Source organism: Phoenix dactylifera, chromosome 2, assembly GCF_051530095.1.
Source record: "Phoenix dactylifera cultivar Ajwa chromosome 2, Ajwa_hap1_PhDact_Kaust_v1.1, whole genome shotgun sequence".
Lineage (NCBI taxonomy): Eukaryota > Viridiplantae > Streptophyta > Magnoliopsida > Arecales > Arecaceae > Phoenix > Phoenix dactylifera.
This window is the reverse complement of record NC_143191.1, coordinates 31,962,290-31,978,729: the sequence shown is the minus strand read 5'-3', so window position 1 is coordinate 31,978,729 and position 16,440 is coordinate 31,962,290.

The following is a 16,440-nucleotide window of genomic DNA, read 5'->3' as shown; positions in this document are numbered from 1 at the left end:
GACCCCGTGAGGTGCAGTATGGCTTTCCGCGGATGTAGAATTCCCGCGAGGTGCCGTTTAGTATGTAGATGTGAGATGGATTTCTGTTCTGGATACTGGCCGGCATTTACATGATTAGTGTGGTGTCTTATCCTGCATATGCATGTGACAGTGGGGAGTTGTTGCTGGTTCGCCTGGGGTGTAAAACCCACCTTCCGACAGCTGTCTAGCATTTACATTATCGATATGGTGTCTTATCCTGCATATGCATGTGACAGTAGGGAGTTGTTGCTGGTTCGCCTGGAGCGAAAAACCCACCTTCCGACAGCTGTCTAGTGATGATTTCAGCATATTGACACCTGATTTGTATGTTCTAGCATTATGATCTGTTGAGCATATTCATGAGTAGCATATATGTTTACTTGATTATTCCATATATGCTTCAGATGAGTTGATATTGATTGTGGTGATATTGATGATTTACTCCATATTCTCTATGTTGAGATCATGTTCATCTTGTTATTGCTCTTGAGATTTCACCTCGAGCCATGATTATATCTTGTCTCATGTGCATAGTACTCTCTACTCCACTCACTGAGTATTCATATACTCACTCCCCAGTTTGATATTTTTGATTGCAGGGCAGGTATTGTATAGAGAGGAGCAGAATTAGTGGTTGCCTGCTAGCTGTGCCGCTCCATAGTATAGTATAATGTAGATAGAGGTTTATCCCCTTTTGGTGTATTATAAACCTTCTGTTGTATTTAGTGTATAGTTACAGTCATAGATCCTGTTGTGGATATGGGTTTGACCATGGATGGAATGGAAACCGGATTTTTATACAGTTGAGTTATATGCCTGTGATGATGTATTGATATATATTGTCCAGGTTCGTTATGTGACAGGTTATGTGATTGCTGCTCTGACAGGTAGCGTTGTTGTATGTAATGAGATAATCCTGACAGGTCACCATAGAAAAAGTGATCATTTTGTGCATGCATCATGCCAAAATTTGTAGGATTTTTTGATGATTGATAGGTAGTAGGGTTCTACGTGGTGGCTGGTGGCCTTATGCTTACCCGCACCCTAGGACCGTCGCGGCGGCCCGCCGGAAACGGGGCGGGGGTCGTGACAGAGGTGGTATCAGAGCAAAGGTTAAACAAGAGTCTTATCAGAGCAATAGGGTGAGTCAGGATTAAGTATAGGATTATACTATGGAGCATAGGATTTTTCTGTATATTAATTTATGAGTCATTTACAATTCAGTAAAATATATTATGGCTCTGTGTAACGACTGTCCTCTCTTTTTGACTCTTTTAGAGACATATAAAGAATACTTCTAAGGAGAATGGAGCCAGATATAGCATTGGATGCGGGTTCCGCACATGTCGAGCCCCAAAGAGAAAAATCTCCTCCTGCTGATAGACGGAGGGTTGATGATCAAGGAGAGGTAGGAAGTAGAGATGCATTAATGGAACAGTTACTGGCGGAGAATCAGGCTCTGAGGGAGCAGATTGCTCGGGGGAAATCTCCTGCCCCGTCAGTAGTATCCATCCCACCTCCTATAGTTGTGCCAAGAATGATGACCCAAAGATTGATTTAAAGATTGATTTTGATGATCACAAAACCTTGAAGTATAAATACTAACGTTTGTGTTGCAAGGAGAAAGATAGTTATTTTGCAAGAAATATAGCAAGTTGGAAGAACACAAGAAGGCCTCCAAAGCTCTCAAGAAAAGTTGGAAGAAAGCTACAATTTATTGACCCAAGTTTCAAGTTCAAAGGACTCAAGTTAGAAGAGCAAATTCAAAGAAAAATCCAAAAGAATAGTCCTCGAGTCGACTCCTGGATAGTACGAGTCAACTCCAGGGAGTAACAAGGCAGAAACACAGAGAAGCTATTTTGGACCCTGAGAGCCGAGTCGACTCCTGAGGAACTCGAGTCGACTCCGATGGTTGGCAGGTCGACTCCAAAGGAAGCTAGAGTCGACTCCCAGAGGAAAACAAGCAAAAAGTCAGAGAGCCAATTTCAGACACTGAGAGCCGAGTCGACTCCCGCAAAATCCGAGTCGACTCCGAGGCAGCGCAACCCCAAAGACAGAAGACGGCATTTTCGTCTCTGAGAGGCGAGTCGACTCCAAGACAGTTCGAGTCGGCTCCAAGGCAGCGCGACCCCAAAAGACAGAAGACTGTTTTTTGGATACTGAGGGCCGAGTCGACTCCGAGACAGTTCGAGTCGACTCCGAGACAGCACGAGCCAAAAGACAGAAGCTCGGGAGTTCGGACTCTGAGCACCGAGTCGACTCCCAGAATTTTCGAGTCGACTCGAGTAAGCAAAGTTGAAAAATGCATCCATGGATTCCTTGGGATGAGCCGACTCCAAAAGTGCAAGGTCAGCTCCAGATTTTGGCGAGTCGACTCCGGGTTAAGTCGAGTCGACTCCCAGTCGAGAAGACCACTTTAATTCAAATCTGGAACAGTTGCCGAGCCGACTCCAGAAAAGCATGAGTCGACTCCTGCTACAGTCGAGTCAACTCCAGATCGCGCGAGTCGACTCCGATCCCAACGGAAACTTTGTCAGGAGTTGCAGACTGTGGACAACGGCTCTATTTTTGTCTCTAACGGCTAGATTTCTGGTTCCACGACATGTAAAGCTATAAAATCAAGAGGAGAGCTAGGGGAGACGGCATGGAAGTGGGAGAGAACATTTAGGGAAGAGATTTCAAAGAGATTACAAGGGAAATCTCCCATAAGCACAAAAGGGCCATCCAAAGCGAAACAGAGAGAAGAAGAGCATCCAAGTGAATCCCATAGCTTCCTCTCCATCCGTGTGCTGCCTCGGTGATCCTCTACTTCGTGCCAAATCAGAAGAGGGTCAAGTAAAGAAGAAGCCGAGCTCCTTCATCTTCAAAACTCGTTTAAGGGCTTCTCTTTACTCTATTTGTTTATATTGTTATATTTGCTTGTTTAAGAAGCTTTGATTTGTTTTAAACCTTTGTTTTAATATCTTGTAACTTGATTCAATCAAGGGATTGAATCAAGGGGTTAAGGTTTGTTGGTGAGCCAAAGGGGAAAACCAACGGTGTTAGGTTGTGGTTGGTGAGCCTTTGGGAAAACCAACTGGGTTGATTGTGAACCCGAAAAACAATCATTGTAAGGTTATGGTTGGTGAGCCTGTGGGAAAACCAACTGGGTTTGATTGTGAATCCGGAAAAACAATCGGTTGGTTCTAGTCGGTGAGCCTGTGAAAACCGACCGAGTTCGTTGTTATCTCGCAAAACAACAAGTTGGGTTGTGAGCTTGTAAAACAACCGGCTGTAATCTGTAGGATTATAGTGAAATTCCCAAGAGGTCTTGGGGAGTGGATGTAGGTGCTGGGGTGCACCGAACCACTATATGTTTGTTGTGTTTGTGATGCTTTTTGTCATTGTCTATCTTGCTCACTTACTTACCTAGATAAATTGCCTGCTTAACTCTTAACCGTGCATCCTTTAGTTGCAAGCATATTCAATTTACTTAATCAAGTCTCATTCGATAAATCAACCTATTGCTAAGTTTAAATTCCACTGTGCAACTATACAACTTAGCATAATTAATTGAAAAGTGTTAGAAGTAGCTTAAAAGTTTTAAAAGACCCAATTCACCCCCCCCCTCTTGGGTTGTATCTATTGGGCAACAAGTGGTATCAGAGCAGGTGCTCAAATATTATTTGTAGTCTTAACCGACTAGAGCCAAAGATCATGACAACCCCACATAACGTATTACTTGCTGAGGGACTTTCCACAAACAGACCTCCACTGTTTGATGGATCTAACTATATTAAATGGAAAGCTAGAATGAAAATCTTTACTCAATCACAAAACTATGAGTTATGAAATGTCATAACAAATGGCCTACACACACCCACGAAATTAATTGAAAGTATGTTCGATAAAAATTTGGCTGAACTAAATGCTAAGGCTATGAACCTTCTCTACTGTGCATTTAATAAAAATATTTTCAACCAAATTTGTATATGTTCATCTGCCAAACAAATATGGGATACTCTTGAAGCAACTTATGATATTTCCGAAGAACCCCATGTTAGTTTACTTGAGGATAATTGCAAGACTAACATTGAGCATGCAGGAAACACTCTAAATCAGGAAAAAAGATTCAAAAGCTTCCTAAAGACAAAGAAGAAGAGGAAGCTAGAAGAAAGGAAGAAAGAGATAAAAAGGAAGAAAGCCTTGACCAAGAAAGAGTCAAGCAAGAAATTAAAAGTTAGGAGCAACAATGATGATATTAGCTCCGAGGAACTACAAGAGGTAACTAACTCGTGCTTTATGGCACAAGAAGACAAGGTAAAATCTGAATCTACTCTTACCTCAAATGATTTTCAAGAAGAATTCTCTTATGATGAATTATTAAATGCTTTTCATGATTTGTATGGTGAATGTAGAAAATTAGCTGTGAAGAATAAAAATTTAAGAAACTAAATCTGAAAATTTCAAAAGAAAAAAATTCTAATGATGAAATACAAGATAAACTAAATTCTGAAAATAAAATTTTAAGGTTAAATTCAGAACAATTAATTCAGAAAAATCAGAATTTAATTAAAAAAATCAAAACTTAAGTAAAGAAATTAACCAATTGAAGTCTTTTATTAACAAATTTACTGTAAGTTCAGAAAGATTAAAAATGATGTTTGAAAGCCAACATGCTGATTTTGATAAATCAAAATTTGGCTTAACTCCTTCACTTAGCAATGAATCCCTAAAGAAAAATGTTATCAATTCACCAAGCAAACCATTAAATAAGATAACTTATTTCAAACATAAAAAGAATGGGCATAACAACTTTACCTATCGTTCTAACATAATTAAATCAAGTAGTAAAGTTATTACAATTAAACAAATTTGGGTTCCAAAAGGAACTATATGTCCTAACTCTCAAGAACCCAAGCAAGCTTGGGTACCCAAAATGAAAATATGAGGATGTAGATTAAGGTGTGCTAAGATACCCATGAAACAAATAGAACTTTCATACAAATGGGTGCTCTAGACACACATTAAAGAGTGAAACTTAAAATACACTTATGAAAAATAATTAAAAAAATTAATAATAATGAAATCAGTAATCCTTGCATCTCATCATTACTTTTGCTTTAGTATTTGATTAAAATATGAATTGCAAGTATTGATCAATTTTGTGATATAGAAAATACTTTTGAAAATATTATCAAATCACTTCATTTTATAGTATGATTTACTCACTATTGGATAAGTTGCTAAGAATAACTCTATGAATTCTCTATATGCTTGATTGAGAGTTTTTATCCATGGCATTATTGTTTATCGATCATAGATATGAAAATGTGCACTTGGTATACCTTTGAATATATGCACTATGAATACCAAGATTAAAGAAACCATTTTGGATATAAAATCAACTCATGCTAGTATGTACTTAATCTCAAAAGACTTTGCCTTTGGCTTACTTAGAGTATCTTCTGAAAGGTCAAAGTTTACTATGCATGTTAACTAAGGAAACAAACAAAAATCAATTTTTAAATCTAAAAATGTTGTTTCCAATACTAAGTTTTCAAAAGCTTACATTGGTTTTGTTCTTGGCACTTAAATTGAAATATTTTCTGCATTGGCACAAACTCACAAAAAGGAATCAAATGAAAAAGGTTTGCAAACTATGAATCATGGCATAGTGTTGAAAACCAATTTTGTATTAAGTTATGCACAGAAGATAATATTGAATGCAATTGCTTCTGCACCAAGAACACCATAAGTTAAAATAGGATCAATAGAATCCTTGAAGAAATGAAGAAGGCAATGTTGTATGATAGTCTGATTAAAAGCTATCATCATTGCTTGTCATATATATGGTATCTATTAGGTCTATTATTGATGAAAACTCCATTTGATCTTCTGAAAAATAGAAAATGATCTATTGCATATCTTTCATATTTTTCAGTAACTTATGATATGCTTGATATGGTCTTTTGAAAATAATGCCAAATCTGATATAGATATTTTTATCTTTGGATATCATTAATCAAGCAATGCATATAGAACATTCATGAAAAGATTCTAGTTGTAGAAATATGAATTCATTTTATTCTCTATGAGACTAATGATTTATTATCAAGATACTAAAATTAGATTATATATGTATATGGTTAATCTTTTACATATAACAATCTGAAAACTTGTTAATAATTAGAACCAAATTGAGTTTTTCAGAAATGCACTCAATAAAGAAAAATTGATAACTACTAAAAGACTAAATCAAGAAAAGATGAAATAGATCTTGATGAAATTCTTGCATGATTAGAAGTAAAGATCACCATTATCATCTGCTTGCTTTATGAGTTTTATATTCTGTCAAATGAATGTGTAGAATACACTCCTATGTGGTTATTTCATTAAAAAGGGATCTATGTAAAATAACCACCTTATTTGAAAACACTCATTACAAATATGATAAAGCAATTTGTGATTTGGAACAAGCATCAAAAGCATGATAGAATAATTATTTAATAGACCAGACTGTGTGATCATTATGTGCCCTTGTGCAAGACTTCAATCTAACTCTAATGAATCATAATTTATTGATAACAAATGAATCATAATCTGAATTTTGATAGAAACAATTGTTTAAGGCAATTTGATCAAAACTTAGCTAGCATGCCTTATTGATAATTATCTTAAGCAAATAGAATCTAAGCTAAATTGATGTTGAAAATAAGAAATTAATTTGACCTTAACGAATCTTCCTATTGCTTCACATGCTTGTCCTTGAACAGTCTTGGTTAATGAAACTATCTCTTTAGTTCAAGTGACATATGTTTGCTTATATTTAGGCAATCTCTTGAGTAAAGTGACTCAACATTCAATGATTATCATATCTTAGGTTGAGTTACCTAGTTAAGAAATATGTTATATGAATGTTTTGTATCTTGAAGAAACTAATGACTTTCTTTCAAGAAAGAAAAGAATTTTGCTAATAATGCAGGATTCTTGAGCAAGAAAATGAGAGATTTCAACTTGAAGGATATCTCCATGTAAGATACAATAAACATTCTCATGCAAACAAGAGAGAGGACCTTCTTCAGCCAAAAGTTCATACATAAGAAATCTAGTAGGTATTTGACTGAAGAATGCAGAATGGATTGGTAATTCTAGATACCTCTCTCATAAATTAATTGAGCAAAGTCAATAACTTAAATCTTAGTATGGCATGGTTAAAATTTTTAATTATTAATTCCTTGATATCATGTCTATATATATGTATTCATTGACTTATGCTTTCAGAAATTGATTCATGGTTTGCTCAAATTAAAATGCACCTATGCCTATATCATAACCATGAAATACACAAGTATATGCTTAAAATTTTGATGTAAAATGACTTGTGAAAAGTTATGAATCCTTGAGCACAATAAAAATATTGTTTGCATGATATACATCTATATGATACATAAGATTATTTCTTCATTCTGCTCTTTCATGTAAATTACTTGAGAATAACAAAAAGAGAGAGAGATAAAGAAAAGAAAATGGATATTATTCAAGAGATGTAAAATCTAAGCAAAGGCAAATACTCCAATATTAAGGAAAAGAAAAAACAAGCATAATATATTCAGCACTTTTGGAAGGGATAAAATCTGTAATTAATTACACTTAAACAGGAAAAGTTTGAAGTGAACATTTGAACCTTTCTATACTGCTCATCATAGGGATGGTGCCAATGGGGAGGCTAGTGGTAGTACCCGGCACTATTTGACCCAACTATTCGGTGTAGGGCATATTAGGGACGGCACAAGAGGGAGGCTAGTGGTAGTACCTCGTGCCCCTTCCAACTCCACCGGATAGGGAGCAAATAGAGAATAGAGCATAAGAAAGTAAAAATGAATGACAAAGTAAATGAAAGTATATAAGAAGCATCAAGTCAAGCTTTAATCACTTGGAAACACACCTTAAGGATGAAATCAATGCAAGATTATATTTAAATAGGGGGAGTTTATTTGAAAAAGAATTGATTTTGATCCTTGACATGCTTATTCTTAATATTTTAATGCATGACTTAACACGTAATATGTTTTGCATGTGGCATGATGCTTTAAATTACGGACTCTCAATATTGTGTAATGCTCCATGCTTGGATAATTTGATTGAATATTTGAAGTACTATTTTTTTTAAGTAATATTAAAAAAGAAATTTCAGTTTTGTCATTCACGTTTATCTTTGAAAGTTAAATAGATGTGCAAAAAGAAGAAGAGAAGGATATTTCTATTTAGGCAAAATGAATTGATCTTGATCTATCTTTCTACTTGCCTAACTTTGATACATAATGTCCTAATACTTGTTAAAATATCCTCCATCGTGTATCGAAACTCAATATTAAATATAAAGATTCTGAAAGTGCTCTAATGTTATTGAAATATGTGTTTTCAATTATAATGATTTAAGATGAGCTACAGTGTGGAAGATACATATCTCAAATTATGACTTTGAAAGTCTCTATTGAAAATCTTTATGAAATTCAGAATCTGATTTTATATAAAAGCTTAAACTCAATATGATTTCTAAATAAAATCTTAATGAAAGAAAAACAGAATTAATTTTGATGCCTTGGTTGATTGCTCCGATACGCATCCGAAACATATCATTACTTATCTTTAGAGTGTACCAATATTGGTCCAAATGATGTGTCTTTCGATGATCTTAATTGTAAACAAATATTTTTAAATATATGATTTTATTTTGATATTAAAAAGATTTATTGTGCTTCATGTATATATTGCTAGAAAAGAATTTCAGTTTTATTAAAAAGAATTTCAATTTTATTCACGTTTATCATTAAAATCTGAAATTCAACAATAGAAAAGAATGATTAAAGAAGAATGCATCTTTTGAGGGGGAGCTTTAGATATTCAGTATCTTTTTATGGATTGATTTTAATGAACCTCCTTATATTGCAAGACTTGCTTTAATTATATAATGAGTTTATACCTTGAGATGAGTTCTATAAAGGTTGTCTTATCTCAAACATTAAGTCTTATGAAAATAAGCTGAAACTTATAGAAAATATTTTTTTTGAGATTGACAATTTTACTGAACATTATCTTCAAATTCTAAACTCTTAAATGGAATGATCAATTGAGGGGGAGAAAGAAAATCTTAGAAGGAGAGATCTTATGGAACTTAATCGCATAAATCTATAACTAAAGGAGAGAGAAAGCATACTAAATGAAAAGTGATCCTAATACTCTCCAATATGTATCATCTGAAATTTAATCTGAAAATCTTTATGATACACCTTGAGGCTTGTTATTTGGTTAATATATCTTATGCATAAATCATGAACCAAATTGCAATTCAAATAGTTGATCTTAAGAGCCTCTAATTTAATAAAAAAGGGGGAGTATGATATGTTGAATTTGCTTGAGTATCTTTTAGAAAATCTATTTTGAAATTCACTAATGAGTCCTAATTGGCTTGCTCTTTAGAACTTCAAATTTTATGCCAATTCATATTTTTATGTATCAAATTGTGCTTATTTTCTAAAGAAATAAAAGAAAGTCTTTAAATGAGCACTAAGATGTATCAAAAATTGCATATTTTGGTATTTGTGCCCCAATATTCTTATTATCATAAAAGAACTTTGAAGTCATTAAGAATTAATGATCCAATATGATGATATGTTTTTTAAGTATATGAGTTTTGCACTTATACTCTGAAAATTAATTAAATTGCTCTCATATTGATAAAATACTTAATATATTGGGCAAAAGATCTTAAATGAACGAGCTTTCATACTTATTATTGAAGAGAGGTTAGATTTCCATTCGTGCTTTCTTTGAATATCATTCGTGGTACTTCTTGAATTAACTTAAGAAAGATTCCATCTACACTTGAGTTGAAAACTATCCTTGGAATCACATTCGATGTGTTCTACTCTGAAATTATCTTAATTGGCTCTGATCTATGCTCATTAATCTTATTCTAATATTATTGCCTTGAGTTATATGATTCATATCCTTGCAATAATTTGACATGCAAATCAGAGTACAATAAGAAAAAGAAATATTTGAGTAGTCTTATCTTTGTGCTTAATGTTTCACTATCTTTTTGATGTTGTCAAAAAGGGGGAGAAATACCTAACTATATGCTCATAATGCTTTATATTCTGTATGTTCTGAATTGAATACAAACCAGCTTAAATTTAGATATGTTGATTATGTTAAGTTGATTAAATCTAAAGCATTATCATAAAGTATGTTTTAAATATATATGTTTTTTACTTCATGCAACTTAGCTATGCACTACTTCTAGAACACAATATATTTTATATTGCATATACTCCAAGTTTTGTCATCATCAAAAAGGGAGAGACTGATGACCCAAAGATTGATTTAAAGATTGATTTTGATGATCACAAAACCTTGAAGTATAAATACTAACGTTTGTGTTGCAAGGAGAAAGATAGTTATTTTGCAAGGAATATAGCAAGTTGGAAGAACACAAGAAGGCCTCCAAAGCTTTCAAGAAAAGTTGGAAGAAAGCTATGATTTATTGACCCAAGTTTCAAGTTCAAAGGACTCAAGTTGGAAGAGCAAATTCAAAGAAAAATCCAAAAGAATAGTCCTCGAGTCGACTCCTGGATAGTACGAGTCAACTCCAGGGAGTAACAAGGCAGAAACACAGAGAAGCTATTTTGGACCCTGAGAGCCGAGTCGACTCCTGAGGAACTCGAGTCGACTCCGATGGTTGGCAGGTCGACTCCAAAGGAAGCTAGAGTCGACTCCCAGAGGAAAACAAGCAAAAAGTCAGAGAGCCAATTTCAGACACTGAGAGCCGAGTCGACTCCCGCAAAATCCGAGTCGACTCCGAGGCAGCGCAACCCCAAAGACAGAAGACGGCATTTTTGTCTCTGAGAGGCGAGTCGACTCCAAGACAGTTCGAGTCGGCTCCAAGGCAGCGCGACCCCAAAAGACAGAAGACTGTTTTTTGGATACTGAGGGCCGAGTCGACTCCGAGACAGTTCGAGTCGACTCCGAGACAGCACGAGCCAAAAGACAGAAGCTCGGGAGTTCGGACTCTGAGCACCGAGTCGACTCCCAGAATTTCCGAGTCGACTCGAGTAAGCAAAGTTGAAAAATGCATCCATGGATTTCTTGGGATGAGTCGACTCCAAAAGTGCAAGGTCAGCTCCAGATTTTGGCGAGTCGACTCCGGGTTAAGTCGAGTCGACTCCCAGTCGAGAAGACCACTTTAATTCAAATCTGAAACAGTTGCCGAGCCGACTCCAGAAAAGCATGAGTCGACTCCTGCTACAGTCGAGTCGACTCCAGATCGCGCGAGTCGACTCCGATCCCAACGGAAACTTTGTCAGGAGTTGCAGACTGTGGACAACGGCTCTATTTTTGTCTCTAACGGCTAGATTTCTGGTTCCACGACATGTAAAGCTATAAAATCAAGAGGAGAGCTAGGGGAGACGGCATGGAAGTGGGAGAGAACATTTAGGGAAGAGATTTCAAAGAGATTACAAGGGAAATCTCCCATAAGCACAAAAGGGCCATCCAAAGCGAAACAGAGAGAAGAAGAGCATCCAAGTGAATCCCATAGCTTCCTCTCCATCCGTGTGCTGCCTCGGTGATCCTCTACTTCGTGCCAAATCAGAAGAGGATCAAGTAAAGAAGAAGCAGAGCTCCTTCATCTTCAAAACTCGTTTAAGGGCTTCTCTTTACTCTATTTGTTTATATTGTTATATTTGCTTGTTTAAGAAGCTTTAATTTATTTTAAACCTTTGTTTTAATATCTTGTAACTTGATTCAATCAAGGGATTGAATCAAGGGGTTAAGGTTTGTTGGTGAGCCAAAGGGGAAAACCAACGGTGTTAGGTTGTGGTTGGTGAGCCTTTGGGAAAACCAACTGGGTTGATTGTGAACCCGAAAAACAATCGTTGTAAGGTTGTGGTTGGTGAGCCTGTGGAAAAACCAACTGGGTTTGATTGTGAACCCGGAAAAACAATCGGTTGGTTCTAGTCGGTGAGCCTGTGAAAACCGACCGAGTTCGTTGTTATCTCGCAAAACAACAAGTTGGGTTGTGAGCTTGTAAAACAACCGGCTGTAATCTGTAGGATTATAGTGAAATTCCCAAGAGGTCTTGGGGAGTGGATGTAGGTGCTGGGGTGCACCGAACCACTATATGTTTGTTGTGTTTGTGATGCTTTTTGTCATTGTCTATCTTGCTCACTTACTTACCTAGATAAATTGCCTGCTTAACTCTTATCCGCGCATCCTTTAGTTGCAAGCATATTCAATTTACTTAATCAAGTCTCATTCGATAAATCAACCTATTGCTAAGTTTAAATTCCACTGTGCAACTATACAACTTAGCATAATTAATTGAAAAGTGTTAGAAGTAGCTTAAAAGTTTTAAAAGACCCAATTCACCCCCCCTCTTGGGTTGTATCTACTGGGCAACAAAGAAGTTTGGCCAGGCGGGCTCTAGATGATGAGGGGATTACCGTACAGGAATTTCTGAGGCTCAGAACCCCAGAGTTTAAGGGGGAAGAAGGTGAAGATCCTCAGAGATTCCTGGAGGAGACTGAAAAGATGATACGGAGACTGCCCTGTTCTGATGCAAGGGCAATAGAACTTGTAGGGCTCACAATAAAAGAAGATGCCTGGGGCTGGTACCAGAGGCACGTGGAGGACAGATTGTACAGTAGGAATCCTCCAACCTGGGAAGAGTTCAGGCAAGCAGTGATGGATGAGTTTTTGTCTTCGGTTGAGAGGCAGAATCGGGCTCTTCAGTTTGAGAGGCTGAAACAGATGCCCGGAATGAGCGTATCTGAGTACGCTCGTGAGTTCACTAGATTGGGGAAGTATGCTCCTTACATCATCCCCACTGAAGCTGCCAGGATAGAAAGATTCAGGCGGGGTCTGATTTTCCCGCTTTATAATGCAGTACTGGCAGTAGAGGTCCCCTCCTTGTCTAGGCTGATTGATAAAGCAAAACAGTGGGAGATCAGAAACAAAGAGGAAAGGGCTGAAAGAGAACAAAGAAAAATGAGTAAGGGGAAAGGGCAAAGCAGCCGAGGTAGATCTGAGGGAGCAAGTCTTCCGGAGGGCCCGACGGAGCAGTCTGTATGCTCAGCTCCACCTGCCCCACGTAAGAGGAAGTGGAGGAGAAGCGGTCAGTCACAGGATGCTTCTCTACCATCAGCACCTCGTCCTCCGGTCACTATGGCCAGAACTGAATCCAAGTTCCAATCATGGCCAGTGTGTGGCATATGTGGGAAGCAGCACCCTGACAGATGCAGAATGGGTCAGGGAGTGTGCTACAGATGTGGACAGCCGGGTCATTTTGTCAGAGAATGCCCGCAGGGTGCCACCCAGCAGTTTGTGCCTTTAACATCCTACCCTTCTGTGCAGATGGACAGGCCTAGTAGTAGGGGGCCTGTAGGCAGAGGCAGAGGTCAGACACCAGCGTTACAGCAGAGTGCCGGACCATCTCAGCCATTAGCTCCAGTAGGCAGAAGGCAAGGAAGGGTGTTTACGGTAAATCCACAAGAGGCACAGGCATCGAATGCAGCTGTGACAGGTATGCTCCTCATTGATAAGATTAAAGCTAGAGTGTTGTTTGATTCTGGAGCTACCCATTCATTTGTGTCCCCTTATTTTGCTAAAAGGTTAGCTAAGAATAAGATATTGATGCATATTCCCTTAGTTATTAGCACACCTATAGGGGATAGTATAGAAGTGAGATATGTGTATCCTACCTGTGTGGTAGAGGTAGAAGGTAAGACACTCCCAGTCGATTTGATTGAGTTGGCAGTGTTAGACTTTGATGTCATATTGGGCATGGATTGGTTATCAAACAATCGTGCCACCATTAACTGCCAAGAAAAGAGTGTTATCTTCAGACCTTTAGATAAGGAGGAATTTACATATCAAGGGGACAGGAGTGAGATCCCAATGAATTTGGTGTCTGCAGTAAAAGCAAAGAGGCTGCTGAGAAAGGGGTGTCAAGGCTATCTAGCTTATGTGATGGACACCCAGGTAGAGTCTGTGGATCTGCAGCAGATTCCAGTTGTTAGGGAGTATCCTGATGTATTTCCAGGGGAATTACCAGGATTGCCACTTGATAGAGAAATTGAGTTCAGTATTGAACTTCTTCCTGGTACAAACCCTATATCGATTGCTCCCTATCGTATGGCACCTACAGAGCTGAGGGAGTTGAAGGTGCAGTTGCAGGATTTGCTAGACAAGGAGTTTGTTAGGCCTAGTACATCACCATGGGGTGCCCCAGTTCTGTTTGTGAAGAAGAAGGATGGGTCGCTGAGATTATGTATAGATTATAGACAGCTGAATAAAGTGACCATCAAAAATAGATACCCACTCCCCAGGATAGATGACCTGTTTGATCAATTACAAGGGGCTGAGTACTTCTCGAAGATTGATCTGCAGTCTGGGTATCATCAGCTAAATATTAGAAAGGAAGATATATTGAAGACTGCATTCAGAACGAGATATGGGCACTATGAGTTTCTAGTGCTTCCATTTGGGCTGACAAATGCCCCAGCAGCATTCATGGATTTGATGAATAGGGTCTTTAAACCCTATCTTGACAGATTTGTGATAGTCTTTATAGATGATATCCTCATATATTCTAAGAGTCAGGCTGATCATGAAGAGCATTTGAAGATAGCACTACAAACCTTGAGAGAACATGAACTGTATGCCAAACTTACTAAATGTGAGTTCTGCCTACAAGAAGTTGGATTCTTGGGACACATAATATGTAAGGAAGGAATCAGGGTGGATCCCAAGAAGATTGAGGCAGTTATGGATTGGCCGAGACCAACAAATATAACAGAAATCAGGAGCTTTCTGGCTCTGGCTGGGTACTATAGGAAGTTTGTAAAGGACTTTTCAAAAATAGCTACCCCATTAACAAAGCTGACTCGGAAGCAGGTTAAGTTCACTTGGACAGATTCTTGTGAACAGAGCTTCCAGAAGCTGAAAGATTGCCTCACATCAGCTCCAGTTTTGACTCTACCCATAGATACAGGCAGGTTTGTAGTCTACTGTGATGCTTCTAAAGTGGGATTGGGATGTGTGTTGATGCAGAATGGCAAGGTGATTGCATATGCATCCAGACAGCTAAGAAAGCATGAAGTAAACTATCCCACTCATGACTTGAAAATGGCTGCTGTCATATTTGCATTAAAGATATGGAGGCATTATTTATATGGTGAGAAATATGAAATATATACTGATCATAAAAGCCTCCAGTACATACAGCAGCAAAGAGATTTGAATCTCATATAGAGAAGATGGATAGAACTGTTGAAGGATTATGACTGCCAAATCCTGTATCATCCGGGCAAGGCTAATGTTGTAGCAGATACATTGGCCCCTTTGAGATATTAGACAAGGTTGGCACTGTATCTTACAGATTAGCACTGCCTCCAAACCTCAGCCATGTGCATCCAGTATTCCATATATCTATGCTCCGGAAGTATGTGCCAGATCCATCCCATGTGCTGTCAGTGCAGGAAGTTACAGTAGAGGAAGACCTTTCTTATGAAGAACTTCCTGTAGCTATCCTTGATACTCGATCAGGAAGCTAAGAAATAAGGAAATATGTATGGTGAAGGTCCAATGGCACCGGCACAATGTTGAAGAATGCACTTGGGAGTCGGAGCAAAGTATGAAGAGCAAATACCCTCACCTCTTTGAGTAATCAGGTAATTTACTCTTTTAAATTCGAGGACGAATTTTTATATAAGGAGGGGAGGATGTAATAACCCCAAATTTTTTTTATATAAAAAGGGATAGAATAGTCCTTTAAAATTGATATAAGGGGTAAAATTGGGAGGAATCGAAAGATAATGGCATAGTTGTAGATACGTTGAAGTGGTAAGGGTAAAATTGGAAAGGAATCAAAAGTTAATGGCATAACAGTAGATATATTGAAGTGTTAGGGGCAAAATGAAAAATTAATAATATTAAAAAAAAGGGTGAATAGTATTTTGATGTGACTTAATTGGGAGGGTTGTGCTGTCGGTGGAATGAAACCGAGAGAGAGAGAGTCACAGAGGGGGGAGTCTCAGGCGTGAAACAGAGAGGAAAGAAAGAAAGAAAAAGAGAAGAAGAAGAAGAATAAAGAAGAAGAGGAAGGGGATTCGAGGAGGAAAGGGATCCCGGTTGCACTTCCAGCTGAAGGGAAAAACGTAGGTCTCCTTCTCCTCTACGCAAGGACCTCGATTTCCAAAAAGAAAAAGGTAAATATCCGTCCCTATCTAGTCTTTTGATGACATTAGGCTATACAAAGGGTGGATATAGGCTAGAGGGGGTCGGATAAGGGTTGTAGACGCGGTTAAAGGAGGAAGAATCGAATTTTGACAAATTTTTCCGGCACTACGGAAAAATTGTGTCGAAGTTCCAACTTCG